The 20,598-nt window shown below is 37.7% G+C and overlaps 2 long non-coding RNA genes across 2 annotated transcripts in view; one reads left to right on the top strand and one right to left on the bottom strand.

The window, feature by feature from the left end:
* LOC138841348 (uncharacterized) overlaps positions 1–8,246 on the top strand; it is an 83,233-nt gene extending 74,987 nt beyond the window's left edge. Inside the window, exons 2-3 of the long non-coding RNA XR_011376400.1 lie at positions 7,226–7,267; positions 8,134–8,246. This is a non-coding gene — a long non-coding RNA (uncharacterized lncRNA). The remainder of the gene's footprint in view (positions 1–7,225; positions 7,268–8,133) is intronic.
* On the bottom strand, positions 7,725–19,975 carry LOC138841349 (uncharacterized). Its single transcript, XR_011376401.1, has 3 exons — positions 19,890–19,975; positions 8,118–8,244; positions 7,725–7,778 (listed from the first exon to the last, which is right to left on the bottom strand). It is a non-coding gene; the product is annotated as an uncharacterized lncRNA (long non-coding RNA).
* Positions 19,976–20,598: the final 623 nt, after the last annotated feature.

The following is a 20,598-nucleotide window of genomic DNA, read 5'->3' on the forward strand; positions in this document are numbered from 1 at the left end:
CAAAGCTAGTGCTCTAACACTTGAGCCACAGCACCACTTATGTTTTTTTTTCTTTTTGCTTATGACATGCTGAGGACTCGAACCCAGGGCATCATGCATGCATGGCAAGCACTCTACCACTGAGCCATCTTCCCAGCCCTCGCCTCTGACTTTTTGTAAGCAAGGCTACTCTGCCTCTGGAGCCCCAGCTCCATTTATGGTTGTTGGTTGTTAATTGGAGAGAAGAGTCTCACAGATTTTCTCACTCCAGTTGGATTTGAACAGTGATCATCAGCCTCCTGAGTAGCTAGGATTAGGCCTGAGTCCCCAGTGTCCAGCTAATATAGAGTTGGTTTCATGCTTTCCTGGTTGTGTTACAATTTTCCTCACCTCTTGGCACTAATACTACATATTGCCTGGCTCAAATCTGAATTGGTGGAAAATGCTTGTATTTGAGGAAGGCACGAATAGGAAACTATAGGCCATAGGGAAATATAAGCTAAACAAATCATTCGGAATATCACATAAAGACAAATAAGTTTACTGCAAGTTTACTGTGTCCTGTCTTTACTATTAATTCTGCATGGCCTGTGAATGATGTCATACATATCCAAATAGCCATTGGTAGAAATAAGATTTCTCATCCTGTCCTAAAAACAAAACAAAAACCAACCAAAAGTATTATGTATGAGCCCAGCAATTTCCTCTAATTAGAGACCAATCTGCCCTAGTTTATGAAAAAGTGTCCTTTATTCAAGTGCTGCTACTTTTTCTAAACGTAAATATAATGAAATCTGTAGTAGACTGTAGAATTGTATACCAGAGCTGTCATTTTAATTCACAAGAAATTCAGACATTTATATGTTTATTTTTTTGTCAGTTGTGGCGCTTGAATTCCGAGCCTGGGCACTGACTCTGAGACTCTGTGCCAAAGTTAGTTAACACTGGGTCAATTGAGCCATGGAGCCACTTCAAGCTTTTGAGTTGTTAATTGTAGATAAGTGTCTTATGGGAACTTTTCTTCCTGGGCTGGCTTTGAACGCTATCCTCAGGTCTCAGCCTCATGAGTAGCCGGGATTACATGCATGAGCCACTGGCACCTGGTTTCACATAGACTTTTTTTTATTGTGAAAATAACATACAGAGAAGTTACAATTAAATGGACAAGTTATTGAATAAATTTCTTATCAAGCATTGTTGCCCTGTCCTTTGTTTCTCCATCCCATACCTTTTTATCTCCACCACACACCTCCCCACCCCACCCCCACTTCTCACCCCTCTTGGCCAAAGTTGTAAAGTTCGATTTTCAAAATATTGGCTTGTATATTTCATTGCTGCAATGGGTCCACCTGTATCCTTTTTTAAAAATGTGTTTTTTCCTTCCCCTCCACAAATTATACCAACATCAAATACAGTGAAAGCAGTGGATATACTGTGGGGAAAGGACATACAAAACAACAAAGAAATCATCTTATGAATATCTTTGAAATAATCGCAAGAAAGAAAAAAAGTATTTGAATCTTTCTCTAGGGGTATATCTCATCCAAAATCAACTTATCTGACCTTTTCTGCATGTCTCAAAAATATACTAATTATTGCAAATAAGGGAAAACAAGGGACTTATGCTTCTTTCACTTATGTTTTTTGGGCCTGGATTACTTCACTTAATATAATTTTTTCCAAGTCTTTCCATTTCCTAACAAATGGTGCAATGTCATTCTTTATGATAGAGGCATAGAATTCCATTGTGTATATAGACCACATTTTCTTGATTCATTCAACTACTAAGGGGCATCTGGGTTGGTTCCACATCTTAGCTATGGTAAATAATGTTGTAATAAACATAGTTGTTCTGGTAGCTTTGGTATGGTCTTGTGATCATTTGGGTAAATTCCCAAAACTGGGATTGCTGGGTCATAGGGGAGCTCTATGTGGTGTCTTTTGATGAACCTCCATAATATTTTCCAAAGTGGTTGAACAAGTTTACAGACCCACCAACAATTCAGTAGGATTCCCTTCTGTCCATATCCCCTGTTGTTATCTGTTGTTATTAGAGTTCTTGATTATAGCCATTCTATCTGGGGTGAGGTGGTACCTCAATGTTGTTTTGATTTGCATTTCTTTCATGGCCAGGGAGGTTGAGCATTTCTTCATGTGTTTATTGGCCATCCTCCTTTCCTCTTCAGAGAAGTATGTCTTTAAGTCTTTAGCCCACTTATTTATTGGGCAGTTGTTTCCTTGAGGGTTTGTTGTTGGGGGATTTAATTTTTTGAGTTCCAGGCATATTTTAGATATGAGGCCCTTGTCCGTTGTGTGGTTAGTGAAGATCTTCTCCTAATATGTGGTTGATCTATTGATCTTGCTAGCTATGTCCTTTGCCATGCAGAAGCTCTGCAATTTCATGCAATCCTATTTGTCTAACCTTTCTTTGATTCGTTGTGTTTCTGGGTGTCTTAAGAAAGTTTCGGCGTGTGCCAAGGAGACCTAGGTAGTCTCTTATTCACGGACTCCACTCCTAAACTACTCACGGTGATTCAAACCTTTGGCAAAGCAGCAAGGTATAAAATTAACCCTCAAAAGTCAATGGCTTTTCTGTATTCCAACAATGAGAAAAGCGTGGCTGAAATTAGGATAGCAACTCCGTTCGTAATAGCACCACAAAAAATACCTGGGAACTAACTTAACCAAAGAAGTAAAGGACCTCTATGGTGAAAACTTTAAAAACCTGTTAATGGAAATCAAAACAATGTAAAAATGGAAAACCTCCCATTCTCCTGAATTGGAAGGATCAACATCATGAAAATGGCAATACTTCCCAAGACTATAACTTCAATGTGGTACCAATCAATATTCCAACGTCATTCTTCAAGGAAATAGATGAAGTAATCCAAAAATTCATATGGATCATAAAAGACCTCAAATAGCAAAAATTATCCTTAACAGAAAGAACAGTGCTGGAGGAATATCAATACCAAATTTCAAACTCTACTACAAAGCCACAGTAATCCAAACAGCTTGGTAGTGGCAAAAGAACAGACCTCAGGACCAATGGAATAGAACTGAAATCCCCGAAATGAACCTACAGACATATAGCCATTTAAACTTCGATAAGGTAGCTTTACAATGGTGCTGGCAAAATTGGGTTACTACTTGTAGAAAAATAAAGCTAGATCCTTATATATTACCCTGCACCACAATCAACTCCAAATGGATCAAAGACCTTGGAGTCAAAGCAGACACTCAAATAGTCATTTTATAATGATGAACTGCTTAGTGTCTCTGGCTCACATATATAATCCAAGCTATAGTTAAGAATAAAGGTATGAGAAACAAACACCGAGTGTGCGTTGTTCATGATGCTTTGCATTGGCATTATTTAATATCGTTTGTTTCTTATACTACAATGCTCTTATTTTTATTTTTACCTTGGTGGGGGATATAGGTTCTAGCCAGTGTTTAGCCTTCTTTGGTTGAGAGGGAGCCATGTGGTAGTTCTTGCCTTGTTTGGCATATAATTGAAATCCTCCTGCTTTCACCTCCCCATGGACCAGGGTGATAGAAGTATTCCATCATGCACAGCCAGGGGTGGGGATCATTGCAGGTAAAATTTCACTGGTCTTGAAATGATGTCCCAAAAGGCTAGCTTTACAGGCATATGCCTTCAAAACCTTGTTGTATTCCGTTTCACTTTGAAGTAGTGTTTGTACATACTTAGAGATAAAATGGTAACACATTACATGTTTAATATATAGAATAGTCAATATAATTAGCAAGTTGATCTCCTAAAACATTGCAGCTAATATATTTTGGTAACTTCCTCACTCTGCTAGTCACTTTTTCGAATATACCATAAACATGAATACATTAATAATGTGCACTAGAAGATTAAATGTTGATAGATATAGACAAGTTAGACTATGTGTAGTAAATATATATTTATCTATTGCTGCTTTGAAGAACATTATCATATATTCACCATAAAAATACCACCATATATTCACCATGACAATAATTTTCCTGCAGAATAGAATTTTCCATTTCATTATCTGCCATCTTTTAATCTTTTTACATTCTCATAAGTATGAATTTTTTCTTGTTTCTTATGTTTTGAAATTATTAAGATGGAATTTAAAAAATCGTTGAGTCTCCTAAAATTAGCACATTTTGTTTGGTTTTGTGTTGCTAAATCATTAAAACCAAGGTTTCCTGAAAGTTATGCTAGCAGACTATATCACTATATTGTATTGTAATTACATCTTATTATTGTATTTTGATATAGGATTTTGCTGTTGCTGTTTTATGATATAGTGTCTTGAAGCCGGACTGAAACTTGCAACTCCACTGCCTCCATTAACAATGCTTTATCACCAGGTACTGGAGGCTGATAATTATAACTCTAGCTAATCAGGAGGTTGATAACTGATATTTAGTTCAGACAGCCTGAGCAGGAAATATTATGAGTCTCTCCTCTCTAGTTCACTAAAAAAAAGCTTGCAGCTGAACTGTAGTATAATTGGTAGAGCAATAAGGTCAAGGGAAAGAAGCGTGGGATTGTCATATAGCCCCCGAGTTCAAGCCCTAAGACACAAATATGCACAGACACACATTCATACACACATACTCCCACACACTTGTACACGCACAAATTACCAGGCAAAGTTGTACCTTAAATACTTATCCAGAGATCGGACAACTGTCTACTTACTTGTGAAGGATTTTCCTTGATTATTTTGATGGAGGAGGATAGTTCATGGGACACAGACGACAAGACTTTAGTGAGGAATACTTTATAAACGACTAGCTTATAAAAAGAAAGGAGCAGGGTTTTTATCTTTAAATCTTACATTCCTTCAACTATACTATTTAAAAAAAATCATTGAATTATGAGAAAACAATGCACCTCTTCCCTTCTCCCCTTCCCCTCTGTCATAAAATATGACAAAAGATTCAAAAATACTCTTTTATCTTACAAGAATGTACACCTGTAAAAATGTCTGTCTATATGTGTAACAATACATGTGTTTTCCAATACTTGTTTGATTTTCCCACCGCTAAGAACTTGCCTTTTTTCCAGATGAAAGCACACTGGGGTTTCAAAGGCAAGTAAGATTAGGAAACAAAAACCTAATAATGTCTTAGGAAGTAGATGTCAAAAATTGATGCAAGAAGCACATGGCAGGCCGAGGGGGCCCTGAGAGGCAAAATGATTTGTGCAGGATGAGAGGAATAGTGACAAATAAGGCCTGGATCTGACCTAGGAAGGGCTATTTGAGGTTGAGACATGCCTGTATCTAGGCCTAGCTGAGGCTATTGGGATTTGACAATGTCCACATGTGTATAAATTGATGTGGGAGGGGAGATTTCAGCCTCCAGTTTGTCTTGGGGATGGTCTTATGTGAGCAAGCAGCTTAGATCATTGGGCTCTGAGAGATGACACTACCTCACTCACAATGGAATAGAATATAGATCTCTGAGAGCCACGCAACTGTAACCTACAGTTAGCTCAAGCCAGCTCACTTGGCCTGTGGCTCAGGAACAAGAAAGATGTTCCTGTACTGTTTTCAAAGTCAAGAGACTCAGGTCTCAAGCATGAGAGGTGTGAGTGCCTCACTCGATGCTGCAGACATTCGATCAGTGCCCAACCACGAATCCAATGTCTCAGGACTTTTTATAAGAAGAAACCAAGGAAATCACAAGGAAATTCAGGCCAGGTATAACTATGACAGTAAACCTATTTAATCTCATCCTAGCCCACACTAGAAACTTCTTCTTATGTGCTTTTATATGTGTAGACAGAAAATATTTGCTGTGCACTTTTCAATCCACTCTACTACAATTACTCAGTTTGAAGTGTACTCTCATTTCCATGTTTCATAGATCCATTCTTTTTTACCACCTCAGTGTGACAATGAGTCCATCCAAACCCTGAATGTGCCTTATTATGTATGGAGCCTGGACTCAGGCTTTCTGGAAATTCTGGTAATGGACCTTGTCCCTGCCTACCAGAAAGCTGATCCCTTCTATGTGGGAAACTTCCTCCACCACTTCACAGAGTGTAGGACAATGGAGCAGTTGCTGGATATTCTGAAAGTGAGTGTTCCTGGGCTGGGAAGGTGGCTTAGTGGTAGAGAGCTTGCCTTGTATGCATGAGGCCCTGGGTTCGATTCCTGACCACGACATAAGCAGAAAACAAGCCAGAAGTGGTGCTGTGGCTCAAGTGGTAGAGTGCTGGCATTGAGCTGAAGAGCTGAGGGACAGGGCCCAGGCCCAGAGTTCAAGCCCTGACAAACAAAAAAGTTAGTGTTCCTAAGCCAGGCACCAGTAACTCACACCTGTAATCCTAGATACTCAGGAGACAAAGATCTGAGGTTCACGGTTCAAAGCCAGCCCTGGCAGGAAAGTCCATGATACTCCTCTCCAATAAGACACTAGAAAACCAGAAGTGGTGCTGTGGCTCAAGTGGTAGAGTGCTCCCCTTGAGCTGAAAGGCTGAGGGATAGCACCCAAGCCCAGAGTTCAAGCCCCATGACAAACAAAAGAAGTTAGTGTTCCTCCTTCAAACCCAGGGCTGATGATACCCCCTGGCAGAATATTGGAATACTAGGTACATCTCTGAGACAGTTTCACTGGGGTCTAGTCAAAGGAGCTTGGCTTGAGACAAAGAAGTGCAGTCTTTGGCTAATTCCTTAGGACTGGGCTGCCAGAATATTTCATGTGCCTCATAAGCTAGTGGAGCCTTAGTAATTTGCTTGCTGAGAGACTAGGATTTAAGGAAGGAGCAAGTGGCACCCAACGTCAACGCTCACCTAGGAAATCACTATCTTTGAGGCCTTTGAAGGAATATAGACAGAAGAAAGGAGGCAACTTTTACTTTAATTGGGGGCTTGAGTGCTGTCCCATTTCTAACACACTACCAATTGAGCCCCAGGTCCAATTCTGGCCTTTGACTGTTTAATTGAAGATAAGTATATTTAGATTTTTACAAACTAGACTGGCTTCAAACTGTGATTCTCAGATCTCACCCTCCGGATTAGTAGGATTAGAGGCATGAGCCATTGTGCATTTATTTGGACAGATGCACATAAGCATCTTCACAGAATTACCATGAAGTTGTATATACATATCTGCAATTTTGTGTGTCATGTTTACATTACCATGTGGGACTTAGCGAGTCCTATGTGTGTCCTGTTAGTTCAGAAAAGGAGAAGCATAGAGTTAACTTCCTTCTCTCCTCCCATTGGTACAGATACTTCTACCATAACTGAGAAGAAGATGAACAAGTGAAGAAGTAAGTGGACGCTGGCACAAAGAATTCTATCCTTGAAAACTTGGTATCTTTGACGTTTCTGAATCAAACTCAACTTTCTTCTTTGAACACCAGTTGTGATTTTCAACAGGGGGTTGAGGCTTGGCACATCAGTGGATAGCAGATTACACAGTTGTGGTTGTGGTTGTGCTTTTGGACTCTCATGGATGACAGGGAGGGCTGTGTGTAGCAAGTCAGATCCAGTGGGGAAAAAATTTCTCTTCCTATTACAGGGAGAATTTTAGAGGATTATATTTGAGAAATTACTAGAAGTGGGTTGTGAGGAGCATCCTGCAGGAGTCTCTTTCCACTTCCCAACACTCAATCTGCCCACAGCGTTGTTTGTTTCATCCTCCCCATGTGGATGGACTTCTACCCTGATGATTTCTATGAGCCCAAGAACAATGACACCCTGAAAGAACTTACACAGAATGTCAACCTCATCATGGCCTCTTCAGACCTGCTCTTCCGCTTACATATTTTTCTGGACCAGCTGGAGGAACCCATGAGACCAAGAAAAAGAGGAAGAAGTCCTTGTTTAGATGCCCCAGAGCTTGTGAGTAGGGATGGAACCTGAGTCTCTAGGGATGTTTCTGATTGGCCAAGAGCCCTTAGTACTCCCCAGCTTGGCAAAATTTCCTTTTATGGATATTCTTTGCCAGGTAATGTCTGTTTTCCTTTTGAAAGAACTTGGAAGTAGCCACTCATTAGAAAAAGCCTACCTCCTCATCAGTGTTCAGTCCCAACTCAAATCCTACTGCTTCTCCTATTAGATCATCTTGGAAGTTTAGTGACACCTTAACTACGAGGGTCTACTCAAAGACTCCTGTACCTATTTTCATTCTCAGGTTTGCATCACCGTAGAAAAGCTTCTGCAGAACTCCAGGTAAAGAACCCATCAGTGATGTCGTCTATGGTGACTGATGGAGATTGGAAGCCATCGCTGATCTCCAGAAATCCTGTGAAGGTAGAGGGTGTTTTTCAATTTGTAGAAAGGCCAAAGTAGGTTTTGAGTCCTGTGGACATCCCACTGATTCTGAACCCCACATGTGATGCAGGTGTATCTACACATACCACCAAGGAAGAAGACGATACAGAATGTCTTCCATTGATGTTCACAATCCAGCTAGATCAGCTCTAAATCAGTCAACAAAAAAACACTTCTTGGTGTGATGGTTAAATATGTGCTAATGGAGGAAGTAGATCCCTTTGAAGACTCTGAGGCAGAATTTCTGTCTGAAGGCAACTTAGAGGCCAATCTAGATTTTGAGATTCCTTCTCCCCTTCCTAAGAAAATCCTTATTTTTCTTTTTTTTCTGATTTTTGTAAAAGGTTCATTCTATTTATTTTTCTAACTTTATTAATATGTAAATATTTTTGACATATTCTAGAATTCATGAATCCTAAATATATTTCTTTTTAAACCTACAAACTGAAGAATCGTGCATACCTGTTCTGGAGGCGGGGAAGCAGAGTGACAGGGGGCTGTAGAAGAGAGCCTACTGGATATAATGGGAGCTGTTAAATGCAACAAGAGTGAGAAGGAAGCCAGGCCATGCCTGTATGGGGTGATAAGGTGGCTACAAAAGGTCTAGGACATAGCAGATCAGATGTCCTAGAAAGCTATTCTGTAAATTGGGACAAATACCACAATACTTATAGCGTTAAGTGGGACTCTCTTCCAACAATGAGTTCAAATCTGTATACATTTTCATTGCATTCATTTGCCTTGAGCAAATATGGAAGGAAAATTTGGCTCCAATAATATAAAAAGTCTACTTTGGGCTGAAAATATTTGACACAATATATAGGAGATATGTATACTGGAAAGTAAAAGCCATCATCAATAGAAGAAAGAAGGCTTACATAGATGAACAAACACAAAATCAGGAAAAATTTCCACAATTAAATCAGTTATATGTAAATACATGTTATATTCTTTATGTTCTACATAGTATATTATGTAATATATAAGATTCAATATGATTTTTCAAAGTAAAAACGCATTTAAAATTTTAGAATTGCGTGTTTTTTGCACAAAACATTAGTGTAAATGTTATTGGAGAAAGTAGTGATATAATTTGATTATAATTATATGAATATATATTTGTGTGTTTCTAGATATAACACTGATTATACATAAATATTATATACATATATTTGTATATATCTGTCTATGAAGTGAATATAATGAAAGTGAATATAATGAAACTGAGTTTAGTATGTATAAAAAAGTTGAGTACATGAGACTCAAACCTGTAATCCTACTGATGTAGGAAGCTCGGTTTTGAGTTTTAGTATCTCTTATCCCCAAGCCCTAGATTTTTCAGAGGAGGCATGGGCCCTCCAGTGTAGCAAACAAACATATGCCATGGGATCAAACTCCCTGACCACAGAGGAAAGTCAGTAGAAATCAGGACAAGCTTCTTATCTTGACTGTGTACTCAGTTCCTGTACCAAGAAGGCCATCTTTAGAACACCAGATGGAAAGTTGGCATTCCCTCCACAAGGTTCTAAAAAGATCCTTCTGAACGATAGTCTGACTATATTGAATTAAATCTTTTTCCCTTCGCAAGCTGCAAACACATAGAAATATGACAAGAGCTAAAGAAAGATGGTCAAAGACTTACAAATACATAAAATTATATACTCTGTTTCAGTAATTCAATGACAAATTATCAAAGGCATGTCGAATTTTTTTAAAGGAAATAGAAACATACTCTGAGTTTATCAGGAACTGGGTGATATTTTGGTTGCTGAATTGTTGAATGCACTTCTGGGCAAAGGAGACACATACCTTGGGGAAAATTGTGTGGGGTTGGGTGTCCTCACACGGCTTCACAATAAAATGGCCATAACATCTAGGATGTCACAGCCAACTTTGCCATGGCAGCAAGTAGGTGTCAGGCACTGATTTTGCCCTGAAGTGGACTCAACAACACCAACAGGCAAAAAGAATGAGAAGGAATGACTATTATCCACCAAACTTCAGCTTAAATAGCTGTCCTTACCAGAACTAGGATAAATTGAGCTGGAAAAGGCTGATCTCCATGTCAGGATCCTGAGCACTAAGGACTAGTGTGTGTGTGTGTGTGTTTGTGTTTGTGTGTGTGTGTGTGTGTGTGTGTGTGTGTGTGTGTGTGTGTCTGTGTGTGTGTGTGTGTGTGTGTGTGTGTGTGTGTGTGTGTGTGTGTGAATACTGGGGCTTGAACTCAGGGAGATGACCTTTAGCTTTTTTTAATCAAGGGTAACAGTCTACGACTTGAACCAAATTTCCATGTCTTGATTTTGAATGGTTAATTAGAGATCAAAGTTTCAATGTTGCACATGTTCATTCTTTGTCCCTCCTTTTCAATGACACCTTTAACTTCTTTTTTTTTTTGGGTCCGGTCATGGGGCCTGAACTCTGGGCCTGGGTGCTGTCCCTCAGCTCTTCAGCTCAAGGTTATCGCTCTACTGCTTGAGCCACAGCGCCACTTCCGGCTTTTTTCTTTTTTCTTATGTGGTGCTGAAGAATCGAACCCAGGGCCTCGAGCATGCAAGGTAAGCGCTCTACCACTGAGCCACCTTCCCAGCCCCCCTTAAACTTCTGAAAGAGAGATAAATGTAAAAGAAATGAAAAAAATGAAAGAAAATAAATATCATCTTGTTTCTGTTTCCTGGTCACTGATTATTTTTGAGATAGTGCTTCTTACTAATAAGAATTATTGGTAGAATCTGAAAACCTATTTGAGTAATAAATAGACCAGGAAAAATGTTGTCTCCTATTTTTTATCACTACATTTCTTTTTGTCTAAGTATACATGCCAGACTTACCCTAAGGGCCTAGAATAAACAAAATGGCTTATAGAGCTCAGATCATATCTTTCCACAGAAGATGACAGCCCCAGAAGAAAAACTTGTCCACAACTTGCACAAGGAAGAGAGAGTTTGATGTCTCCTTAAATCTTAGGATCGAATACTCATGAAGAACCCTGGGGACTGATGACAGCTTAAGGACCTAACATTTCCTGTGTCGTTCAACCATAGGAACAGTCACCAGTCTCCCATCATACTGTAGGTGCCACGCCTGACTGGTGACCTTGGCTGTGTCATGAGAACGTGCAGCAGGGCTCTGTCATGGTCATTGGAGAGTCAGTATTGCACACTAAGAGGACATTCATGAAGGTGGTAACAAGGCCTGAGTCAGGGTTTGTCAGATATAGATGATTTGTAACAGGCACTACTGTATTCTGGCTAAGAATGTGGATATATCATCGGGGTCTTGCACACAAATTTATCAAGTGTTAGCTTGCAACATTTCTGCATGAAAGCCAAGAAAAGGTCATCAATGCCCTCTGAACATATTCTCATCAATATTTAGTAAGTAAAAAGCTATAAAAATCAAGTTCATCATGACGAAAAATCTGATATGAAAACCAAATTGCAGGAGCATTTACAAAAAATGTTTTTCTGTATGTATCAAATGTGACAAAATATTAAAAATTAATGAAGCTGGGAAAGTTAAATTGATTTCTTTTTTACTATGGTTGCAACTGTCTTTTACATTTCAACTACTTAACAAAAAGAAGGTAGGCCAAGTACCACTGGTGGCTCACACCTGTAATTCTAGCTAGTTAGAAACCTGAGATCTGAGGAAAGTGAATTGAAGTTAGACTAGTTAGGAAATCCACTGAAACTTTGATCTTTAATTAACCATTCAAAATCAAGACATGGAAGTTTGGTTCAAGTCTTAAACTGTCAACCTTGATTAAAAAAGCTAAATGTCAGCTCCCTGAATTCAAGCCCCAGTATTCACACACACACACACACACACACACACACACACACACACACACACACACACACACACACACACACACACACACATTCTCAAAAATAACCAGTGACCAGGAAACAGAAACAAGATGATATATATTTTCTTTCCTTTTTGTCATTTTTTTCAGAAGTTAAAGGGGTCATAGAAAAGGAGGGACAAAGAATGAACACGTGCAACACTGGTATTCAATTGGTACTATGTTGAAAATTACCTATGAAATTTGTTTTGGGGGAAGAATGGGAAAACAGAAAAAGAGATAAAGTGAAAGGGTAAAATTGTCCAAAAAAATGCACTCAGGGAATTAGAGCTGTGGTGCAATATGAGTGCCATTATTCAGCAAAAGAGCTCAGAGAAAGTGTCCAGGCCCTGGATTCAAGCCTCATTACTGACTAAAACAAAAACAAGAAAAAAGAAATGTAATCCTTACCACACGATTGTAACTAAAACCTCTACAGCACAATAATAATAATAATAATAATAATAATAATAATAATAATAATAATAATGATAGAAGTAGATGATGATGAAGAAGAAGAAGAAGGAAGTTAAAAAAAAACCAAACCAGTGAGAAAAATTGAGAGAGCAAGGGAAGGACTGACCTTTCAAAAAGAAATATATCCATACCTGACTTATATGCCTGTAACCTCAGTGTAATTCACATTTATAATAACAATACAAAAGAAAAAACAGAAATGTAGTGCTGGAGCCATAACTCAAATGGGAGGTCAGACTAATATGTATGTGATACCAAGGTCAACCCCCTTATCAATTTCTCCTTCAAAAATGGTTCTTCTTATCACTTGTGCTTTCCTTAGCTTATGAAAAGGGGTGCAGTTAAAGAAAGAGAAAGGTAATCTGTCAGGCACAGAACTGTACTTGCAAAGAGCAGTACTCACTAGAACACATGTTTACTAGACCACTTGATGACTCCACATTTTCTGAAATAAACAGAACTAGTTGGAATTGAATACATGCTCCACTGTATACTAGATGGGGGCTCAAAATTATTGAAACTCTCTGGATCTCAAATTCTTTACAGGTAAAATGAGCATAACAATACGTACCTCACAGCATTATGAGATCTGGTTGTCATCAAACATGGAGCGGTTTTATCTTTGGTGTGTGTGCAACACTCAAACATTGCTGGAAGGAGTAAAAACTGGCATGATGTTTACTATATTACTTAAGAGTAATACAACATGCCTGTAATCCTACTTACAAAAGAGGCTGAGAAAAGAGGATCAAGGTTTTAAGTCTGGAGGAAACTGGATCAGATTCATCTCCAATGATCTCTAAAAAAGATTGAGGTGGAGTTTGGTTCAAGTGGTAGAGTGCTATACTGGAGCATAAGCCTCAGGAACAGTGCCAAGGGACTGAGTTCAAGCCCTAGGACCAGCACAAGCACACACACATGCACAAGCACACACACACACTAAATTGTTTGTGTTCCTATCACCCTGCTTAACAATATATTTCCTTTTCCAAGCTCACCTGATTTTTTCTGTTTTAAAAGGGACTTCTGTGTAGCACAGGCTGCTCCTAAACTTACAATCCTCCTGGGTACTGGGAGTACAGGCAAGCCTACTATAATTGCCTTCACTCAGTAACTCTATTTATAACATATTAGCAAGAAATTCATTCATACTCATGAAGATATTTGGCTTAAAGCTGTTCACAGTAATATTCTACTGTACAAAATGTAAATAATATAACTGGATATGGTACGATCCTACCACATGGTAATACCAGCCAATACTCAGGAACCTGACACAGGAGAATAAGCAGGTGAGGAAAGCCTGGTCTACGCTGCAAAACCTGGTCTCCAAAGGAAAGAAATTCTATAAATATTAATCTACTATGAAACATACAATATGTTAAATTTATATAATGTAACAAATAGATCATTATTAATAAAAATAAAATCTTGGCAGAAATTTTAAATACATACATATGCATATATATTTAAACTTGTAGAAATAAAATTTCAAGTGCTTTTATCTCCATCTTTCAGTCTACCTGTCACCTACTTATTTACTGACACATTGATTTCTGTTTAGTCTTCACAAAACACTGTTCTCTCACATAAGTACACAAAATTGTAAAACAAAAAGTACAAAACAAATATTATCATAAATACAAATGTAGTTTAATCCCTACCAAAATAATTTGGAGAAAACATACATTAAGTTAATGGCATTGTATACTGCTCAGGAAGGGGAATCTAGGAAAATGTAGATTGTATATGTGTGTGTGTGTGTGTGTGTGTGTGTGTGTGTGTGTGTGTGTGTGTGTGTGTGTGTGTCTGTCTGTCTGTCTGTCTGTCTGTCTGTCTGTCTGTCTGTCTGTCTGTGTCTGTGTGTTTTCCATGAGTAATATTGGAGTTAGAATTAAATGTATTATTCTTGCTTGGTCTTTTTGCTCAAAGATGACACTCTACCACTTGATCCACATCTCCACTTCTGGATTTTGTTTTCTTAATTGGAGAAATATCTCAGATTTTCTGCATGGGCTGCTTTAAACCTGAATCCTCAGTTTTTGACCTCTAAAGTAGATAGGTTTTAAAATATGAGCCACTGGTGGAAATCAACTACGTTAATATTTTTGCCTGTTTGAATGAATTTTAAAGTAATACATATATGTTACATTTGAGAGTGGCTGGAAATAGTCATTAACGTTTAACAGAATTTAAAACATACAAAGCTGAGAATGGCAAGTAGCTGAGAACAGAATGGAATAAATCAAAATTACCTATGACAGTTTTCAGTCTGTGCACAGAAATAATTACATTATTGGAGCCCAAAGCCATCAGATAGCTGAGCTCCAGCTGGCTGCTATGCTCATGAGGCTAGCTGGTGCTATTCACCAGAATGTGATGTTGTTGGATAGTAGGGATCAGCTTCAAGTTAAGAACCTGAAATATTTCTATTCATCTAGAAGAGGAAACATACCAGGACAAGAAATGTGATTAAAATTGCTGAATGCAAAAACCATCCAAAGGAAGACCGAATAACTTTCTATATCTGAAAAGAGTATTCTCTCACAAAGAATCATGAGCTGAATATAGTGGTCAATGTTTGTAATCTCCGAACTTGGGAGGCTGATTTAGAAGTTAGCTTGAGGCCAGCCTAAGTTTTAGGCAATCAGAAGGACATATAGTAAAATGCTATCTTAAAACAACAACAACAAAAGACCCAGTGACTGGGAGTATTTTTAGTGGTAGAATGCTGGCCTTACATGCAAGAAGCACTTGATTTGATTCCTCAGTATGTCGTAAGCAGAAAAACTGGAAGTGGTGCTGTGGCTCAATTGGTAGTGTGCTAGCCTTGAGCAAAAGAAATTTAGGAAGAGTGCACAGGCCCTGATTTCAAGCCCCAGCTCTGGCAAAATTTAAAAAAAAAAACAAGTGCAAAATGCTGTTTGTTGAAATAAATATGTTGAAGAATTTTTATACTCACTAGAAAATAGTGCTGTTGGGAATTCATAATGAACTTTGTTAGGAAAAATTAAAATAAATTAATGAAATATTATCTGGCATTGGAAAGAACATAGTGAGATGTAAAAATGATTGGTGCCTATAGTTAATTGATACAACAATGTTATAGATACACTTGCCAAACTGTGATTTTTTTAAGTATACAATCGTGGGTTTGTTCTTTTTCAAAATAATTTTACTGCCAGGCCTAGCTACTAAGGAGACTGAGAACTGTTCGAATCCAGCCAGGGCAGGAAAGTCTGTGAGACCTTTATATCCAACTAAAGGTTCAGAAAATGTGAAGTGGCACTGTTGCTTAAGTGGTAGAGTGCTAGTCTTGAGCTGAAGAGTTGAGATACGATGCCCAGGCCTAGAGTTCAAGCTCCACAACTGACAAAAAATAGTAATAGTAATAATATTAATTTTATTGTTACTATTAAGGTGTTATATATAAAGGCTACCAATTCATAAGTTTTTTTCTTTGCTAAAAGAAATACGTATCCATCTTCATTGCCAACAGCCAGGATTTGGCCATCTGCTTTCCAGCTGATCTCTCGATGTAGAGGCAATGTGTAATACAAAACAATACAAACCCTTTCTGACTATAAATAATTTTTTCCCTGCACATCTTAAAAATCAATGCTGACAACATGAAATTAAAAATCCCTAAGTTTAAAACATTCTTCTAAACAAGTTAAAGAAATCCTCATAACAAGTATTTTAAGAATAATTTCAGAGAGCTTGAACTCAGGGCCTGGGTTCTGTCTCTGAGATTTACTACTCAAGATTGGGTTGCCAGTTTGAGCCACAGTGCCACTTCCAGTTTTCTCGTGATTAGTTGCACAGAAAAGTCTCACCAACTTTCCTCTCCAACCTGGCTTTGAACTAGGATCTAGAGATCTCAGCCCTCTGAGTAGCTAGGTTTATAGGCCTGAGTCCCTGGCACCTGGCTTTTTGCTTACCTGAGACAGAGGCCAGTTAATATTAAATGTCAATCATGTTTAATTTTGTAAAATGAAGTTAACTGAAATGCCTTCCACTAGAAATAAGGAATCAAATGAGTAGGTGGGTTACAACGTTATTACCAAAAGTTACATATTTTCCTTGTGTTTTTTTTCTTCCAAAATTGTGTGCTTTCCAGAATCATACCTTATCTTTCCTTGCTAATTTCTTTGGTTTATTTCATAATTGTCCACAGCTTCTTCAGCAATCATTTACTTATGTGAAGAGCTTTCAAACATCTATTTTCAGCCCAAATTCCTTGTATACACCTCTCATCCATATATTCAGCTGACATAAAAACTTGTGAAACAGTAATCATCTCTTATCAGTATTGGATATTAATGTGTAAGTTAAATTTAAGAAAATAACATCAATAATTGTAACATGATTTTAATAATAATGCTAAACATAAATACAACGTTGATTATATTCTGAGCAATTTAATAAAAACCTCCAGGAAAAGAAATCACTTTTTTTAGTGCTGATATTATGGTTTAAACTCAGGACCTTACCTTCTCACTTAAGCTTTTTCCCTCAAGGGTGGTGCTCTGTATTTCAACCACAGCTCTCCTTCGAATTTTATTTGGGGGATAACATAGAGAAAAGAATCTCATGGAATAAAAACAATCATTTGTGTCCCTATCTTATTTCACATAACATTCTCTTATAAGGTTATATGGTACCATGTACTACTTTCTGAAAGTGAGGTTAACCATGGGACCTATGGTTATTGGAGCCTCGCTTATTTCACTTAATAAAATTGTTTCCCCATCTTTCCATTTCCTAGCAAATGGGGCGATTTCATTCTCTCTGATGGAGGCATAGAATTCCAGTGTTTGTGTGTGTATCACATTTTCTTGATCCATTCATCTACTGAGAGGCATCTGGGTTGGTTCCATAATTTAGCTATGGTAAATAATGCTGCAATAAACATAGTTGTGCCGGTAGCTTAGTATGGACTTGTGTGTTATCATTTGGTAAATGCCCAAAAGTGGGATTGCTGGGGTATAGGGGAGCTCTAAGTGGAGTCTTGGAAAAAATTATATTAAGTAAAGTAAGTCAGACAAAAGAAACATAGGTCCCATGGTTTCCCTTATTTGGAATAACTAGTGTATATCTGGGACACGCATAAGAGTTCAAAAGCTATGTACATACCAACAGATAAGATGATGTTAAGAGAAGTGAATCCCAAGATAGGCTTTATAATTTACCATGTGATTTCTTTTTGTTTTTGTTTTTGTATTTTCCCCCACCAAGGTATAACTCCTTTTTTCACTGTATTTAATGTATGTGCCCTGCATCTTGTATACACCATTTCTCTAACTTGGGTAGGGCAAGGGAAAAAACAAAATGTTTAAATAGGGCAGGCTGACCCGTTGTAACAATGAGATGCACAAGACACTATGTTGAAAAAGAATCTTTACAATATGGGTGGGGAAGCAGGGAAGGGAGGAGAGGGGGGTGTGTAGTTGTGGAGGTGGGAGGAAGAAAGGGTAGGGGAAAAACAAAGGAGGAGGTACAATACCTCATAGAAAATGTACTCATTACCTTGCTCATGTAACTATAACCCCTCTATACCATATTTTTACAGTAAAAACCTCTTTTATAAAACAGAAGGTGTCATGTACACCAAGTATAGCAGCCCACATATGTAATTCCCGCTGATTGGGAAGCAGAGATGACAAGGATCATGGTCTGAGGCCAGGCCAGAGAAAAAACTGCCAAGACGGCCATCCTAACGAATGAGCTTTCCATAGTGGTTCACATCTGTATTCCTAGCTAATTATGTGGGAGGCATAGGTAGCAAAGTCTCAGTCAATCTAAGATCAGACCTGGGCAAAAAGTTCAAGACCTCAAGTAATTAAATGGACTAGAAGTATGGTAAAAGTAGTTGAGCTTCTTGATGCTATTCAACCAGAGTCCTATCTAGCAAACAGGGAACCCCTGAATAGAACCCTTCCACCAAAAAGCCTAAATAATTTTAGCCTATTTGAACATCTAATTTCAAGGAGCCTGACAGATCAGAGATGATGACATTCTCTTTAAAATTAGGTATTCAAAAGAGACAAAGTTATTTAGATTTTGAAAAAATTGAAAAGGAAAATACATGTGATTTTTGTTAGCTCTGTAATTCTTGAAAACATGAAATGTACTCAAGTATTTAATATATATCCATATGTGTGCATATGTCCATGTATATATGTATATCCAAGTATGTATGTATATATATGTATATATACATACATATATGTATATGTATTTATATGTATGTATATATACATACATACATACAAGTGGTTCATCTCTATTCTGTGTAGCAAATGGTACAAATGAATCTGTATAATCACTATTCAAATGCATGAATAGACAAAGAGAATGAGCAAAGAACTCATATTCAGGAAATTATGGCTAGCCCATAACCCTGAAAATCTTTTACATCAGTTTGCATGTTTCAGTTACTGCAGTACAGGGACAGTAGGACAACAGTGGGATACTAGGCAGATGAAATTAGAAATGAGAGATACAAATGTTAAAATATTCTTTCTTATGGGTAAGTAGAATTTCCTCTGTGTGTGTGTGTGTGTGTGTGTGTGTGTGTATTACATTTTCTTGATTTTTTTTCTCTTGAAGGTTATCTGGGCATATTCAATAAGAATGGTCTGGATGAAACCTTTACTATATCCTGGTTTGTAATCTTTCAGGTAAATGCCTGGAGTAGAGTTGCTGGATCATATGGAAGTGGGTAGTCAAATGAGGGGTGAAGGGTTAAAAGGTAGATGAATGACCAGGAGAAAAGGGGGAAAATGCAGAAAGGAATCCAATAAACATCCTACAATATTAAGAAGAGTGAAGGAAGAAGTGCATAGAGGAAGGATGGATGAGAACATTGAAAGGGTTGGCACTGATCAAGGTATATTGTACGCATAAAATGCTTTGTTTAATGATAATTTCTTACTGCTTAAAATTTCTTTCTACTTAAAATAATAATAAAAAAATCATGTCCCTAAACTGTTATGCAATTAGAAGCAAAGAATGAAAATTTGCTCTGATCAACTCCAGGGTCTATAAGTTTTTTTTGTTAGGATAAGTTTTAGAACAACACTAATGATACATATCACCTGAAGAAAATTTAATGATTTTCAGTTATTTATAGTAATCATTTTGGAGATATGGCTCAAGTGGCAAAATGCTACTTAGTGAGCAAAGCTGTCAGATAATGAATTCAAGTCTCAATCTCGAACAAAAGTACAAACAATCAGTAAAATTCAGGCACTTTCCTGGGCACTGGTAACTCATGCCTTTAATCCTACCTTTAATCAAAAGGCAGAGATCTGGGGATCTCAGTTGAATGTCAGCTTAGATAGGAACGTCTGTGAGTTTCTCATCTCCAACACACTGCCAAAGAAAGCTGGAAGTGGACTCATGGTTCAAGTGGTAGAATGCTGGCCTACAGCAAAAAGCTCAGAGGCAGAACCCAATCCTAAAGTTCACGCCTTAGAATAGTGCATATACAAACACAGGGGAAGTAAGTCACTCAAGTTCTCAATCTTCCATTTCCCTAATCCTAACTCAAATCTTGGACAGAACACTAAGAGTAACCTTGATGATAATAGTAACCCAATCTTAAAATTAATGGAAAATATATCCTAACAGATACTCATTGTCTTTGAAATGATTTGGACTTTGCTCCAAATACTACAGATTCCCTGACTTGGACTCTGAAATCGTTCCCTATTATTAATCATTAACCTCAAATCTTCATATCATGAAAACTTCTGTAGTTTCCACTAATCTTAACTTTTAATGAACTCCTCTATCTCCAAAAAGAAGTTTCAGGTTTACTTAAAATCTACTCTAGTTCTTAACCCTAACTATATATCTAAACATTACTAGAAACCTAACTCTAAATTTAACCCTATTGAACCCTTAATAATAAACTTAAGAAAACTCTGTAGTTTTCTTTAAATTTCACACTTATTTTACTTGAAAGTGTTAGCAGAAAACTCAGTTTTACCTGAA

The sequence above is a fragment of the Dipodomys merriami genome, unplaced genomic scaffold (assembly GCF_024711535.1).
Source record: "Dipodomys merriami isolate MVZ:Mamm:240054 unplaced genomic scaffold, mDipMer1.0.p SCAF_317, whole genome shotgun sequence".
Classification (NCBI taxonomy): Eukaryota; Metazoa; Chordata; class Mammalia; order Rodentia; family Heteromyidae; genus Dipodomys; species Dipodomys merriami.